This window comes from Triticum dicoccoides, chromosome 4B (assembly GCF_002162155.2).
Source record: "Triticum dicoccoides isolate Atlit2015 ecotype Zavitan chromosome 4B, WEW_v2.0, whole genome shotgun sequence".
NCBI classification, from domain to species: Eukaryota; Viridiplantae; Streptophyta; class Magnoliopsida; order Poales; family Poaceae; genus Triticum; species Triticum dicoccoides.
Window position 1 is genome coordinate 12,468,537 of NC_041387.1, and position 4,071 is coordinate 12,472,607.

A 4,071-nucleotide genomic window follows, 5' to 3' on the forward strand; every position below is an offset into this window, starting at 1 on the left:
GGAAGGACGAGCTCCCAAATGAGAGAGTGCCTGAGCCCCTAGCATGCAAGCGGATAGGGAGGAGAAGAACTCGGTCATCCTAGTTATAAAGTGATGCAAAAATTGCTTAAGAAGAGTGTACAATGGAACTTCCGATGGGCGAGATATAGACGTCGCGGTTTTGCAACCCCCATCTGCTATTTTGGGTTGGGTTTGGACTTCAATTTTTAGGCCGAAACAAAATCCAGACCAGCCCGAGGATGGTACTCACGCACAAATTTGTAGCATTGTTAACCCGAGCTTGGGCATGCCTATACCTCGCTTAGAGCATCTACAGCCGGCCTTGACAAATTTTAACCTCTCAAACATTCACGGATGTGCCTTGTCGTTGTCTACACGTGTCTGTTTGAGTCCCTGTTTGTCCGTGCACACAACCATGATCCATTTTTCCCTATATATTCGGTCACATGCGTGTGATTGGTGGGGATGAAAAGAGAAAGAGTAGAAAGAGCAAAGAAAGAAAAAAGGTGGTCTGCGGTGTGTCAAATTCTATGTGGCACATGCTGGACCACTAACCGAACACGCCCGGGTACTCCTCATATTGCCCTTATATATGGGTTAAGTATGAGGAGTGCTGGAAAGCCCGGACGTTTGACGAAGCTTTGAGGGGTCTGGTTCAGTCAACTCTCAAGTGTGGTCAGTGGTTTTGTGTTCGCCTAATCAATTTGAGTAGTCCGATTTATGGATACTCTTGGCATGAGCCTCTCCGAGCGCTCGCCTGAAGCGCGCGAGAATGAGTTGGCCCAACGGCGGGCACATCCTTGGCGATCAATTAACAGATGAGGTTTTGGAGCAATAAACAAGCGGAGAATACCTGAAGGGTGGAATCAGAATAATATTGTGTTGATCCCTAAGGTGGAAAGTCCAAAGGTAATTACCCAGTACCGGACTATTAACTTGTGCAATGTGATCTATAAAATTATTCCAAAATGATAGCTAATAGGCTCAAGAAAATATGTCCTGAAGTTATCGCTCCAACCCAGAGTGCCTTTGTGCCAGGCATACTAATTACAGATAATGTGTTGGTGGCACATGAATATTTTCATGCAATAAAGAAGAAAATCCATGGGTCTGATGGGTATTGTGCAGTTAAACTCGACATGTTAAAGGCATATCATCGGGTTGAATGAAATTTCCTGGAGCAAATTATGTTGAAGCTTGGCTTTCATACTTACTGGTTTGAGATGGTTATGGCATATGTATCATCGGTGAATTACAGAGTAAGATTTAATGGCACAGAAGCTGATGAGTTTTTACCCACGAGAGGTCTAAGGCAGGGTGACCCCTTGTCTCCCTATCTTTTTCTGCTTTGTTCTGAAGGACTGTCTAGTTTGCTGGCTCATGAAGAGGAAGTGGGTGCACTAGAAGGTATCCGTGTTTGTAGAAATGCTCCATCTATATCTCACCTTCTTTTTATAGATGACTCATTGATCCTTATGAAAGCGACTATTCAGAATGCAAACACTTTGAAGAGAGTGTTGGATTCTTATTGTGCAAGCTCTGGACAACTTGTGAGTATGGCGAAATTAAGCATATTTTTTAGTCCTATCGCAAATGTCAATCCCAGGGAACATGCCTGCAGGAGTGTTGATATCATGATTGAAGCATTGTCAGATAAATATCTTTGTCTCCCCACTATTGTGGGAGTGGATAGAAGTGATTGTTTTCACCATCAAATTGATCAAATTTGTCAAAGACTGAAAGGTTGGAAGGAGAAGGTCTTATCCATCCAAGGAAAATAAATCTTAGTAAAGGCAGTGGCTCAAGCAATCCCCTCATATACTATGCCTGTTTTCAAATTGCCTAAAGGGATATGCAAAACGATAACCGATGAGATTGAAGGTTTTTGGTGGGGAGATAGTGAGGAGAAAAAGAAAATGCACTGGTTTGCGTGGTGAAAATTGTGCATCCAAAAAGGAATGGAGGCTTGGGGTTTAGAGACCTACACAGTTTTAACCTTGCTTTACTAGCAAAACAATGTTGGCGACTACTCCAGAATCCAGACTCTTTGTGTGCAAAAGTTCTTAGTGCAAAATGCTACCCAGATGGAGATATACTCAATGCAGTCCCTAAGAAGGGTTCTTTTTTTACATGGCAAAGTATTAGCGCAGGCACAGACATTCAAAAGGGGATGCATTTGGGGGGTGGGCATTGAATCACAGATTAATATCTGGGACGATCCTTGGATTCCAACCTAGTGAATCTAGGAAGGTCAGCACACCAAGAGGAACAAGTATGTTAGGGAAAGTAGAAGAATTGACTGATCCACACACTGCCCAATGGGATTAAGCTCTTAACGTTCTGTGTTCTCACCCGTCGATGTTCACAGAATATTACAAATACCACTTCGGTGGAAGTGATGGATGATTTTGTAGCTTGGCATCACAGTCGTTCTGGTACTTTCTTGGTACGATCAACATATATTGTTGAATTTGAACTCCAATTTGGACACCATTGGAACCACGGTAATGGAACAAGTAGTTACCAAGAATGTGACTCGTGGAAAAATATTTGTAGCCTTAAGATACCAGGGAAGGTTAAACTCTTTGTGTGAAAGTGCTTCGTGAGGTACTATCGTGTCTAGTAGCACTAGCTGGTACACATATCCCAACTTCTACACAATGCCCAAACTGTCATATTGGGTTTGAAGATTCACAGCACTACCTATTCACTTGCAAGCGAGCGTTGGAGGTCTGGACCCAACTAGGGCTAAAGGAGGAAATAATTGAAGCATTTGGGGAAGACCAATCTGGTGCTATCACCATGGATATTCTGATGAGGGGGCGATCCCCTATTGGGGAGCTTCCTATGGCAGAACTAATTGCGGTGGCGAGTTGGTACATCTGATGACAGCGGCGTCAGTTTGTTAAAGGAGAGGAAATCAGACCAACGGAGTGTACTACAGTATCTATCAAGGTGGTAGCAAAAAACTTTGTGCACGCATATACTCCAAATCTACCGGTTCAAAATCATGATCACATGTGGAGAAAACCAAGTAGAGGAACTGTTAAAATTAACGTAGATGCTTTATTTTGTGTTGGGACTATGACTGGAGCTATAGGAGCAGTAGCTCGCGATGACCATGTGGAGTTTGTAGCTGCAGCTGTGTGGTTTATGCCGCATGTCATAAGTGCAGGAGTGATGGAGATGGCGGTGATCCGGAATGGATTTTACTTGGCTGGCAACATTGGCTGCAATTTGGTGAAAATCGAATTGGATAGCTCCAACATTGTTGAAGCAATCAATCAAGATGTTTATTTAGGCCCAGATGCAGCTGTGTTTTCTGAATGTAAAGCTCTTATTGCAGGCCTAACAAAGGTGGACGTGATCAATTGTTTCCGCGAAGCCAACAGTGTAGCAGGTAGCTTAGCAAAATACTCCTTTAGTAATAGATCGTCTAAGGTTTGGGATAGCTCAATTCCGAACTTTATTTCTCATCTCATTGTACATGATATGTCTATTACCTGAGGAATAAAGTTCTTTACCCGTAAAAAAATGTTGATTCAAGCGCCTAGAATAATGATTTGCTCCTTTTTTTGTAAAAGGGATCACCCGCGATTTCATTAACAAAACCATATATCATTGTTATTACAGCCAAAACACTCATCTTAGTTCAACATCCTCTCGACTCTCCAAAAAAACAAAATCTCACTAGTCTGTTCTCAATCAGGACATAGACTAGATGAGATGGAACAAACCGAGGAATTAAAACCTATGACACCATATCCTCAGATATTACAGGGTAGGCTTTTCCTCTTCAATGATACTTCATAATCCACTCTTGCTCAGCCTTCAATCATTGGAATCCAAGATGACCGTCCTCTTCGTGCTAGGAAGATCTCACCGGTGACTCATTCCAGCAGCTTTGCGCCCTGTTGTAGTTCCACCTTTTTTTTCCTCCTTCACCTGCAAAATACTGCAGTCATTAATCCAATGTGCCATCTTGAACATCACACACTAGGATCAGCAGGCCAAATATGTTGGTAACAAGCTAAATTCCTAGTTTTCCAAATACTCTAGATTAAAGTTGCC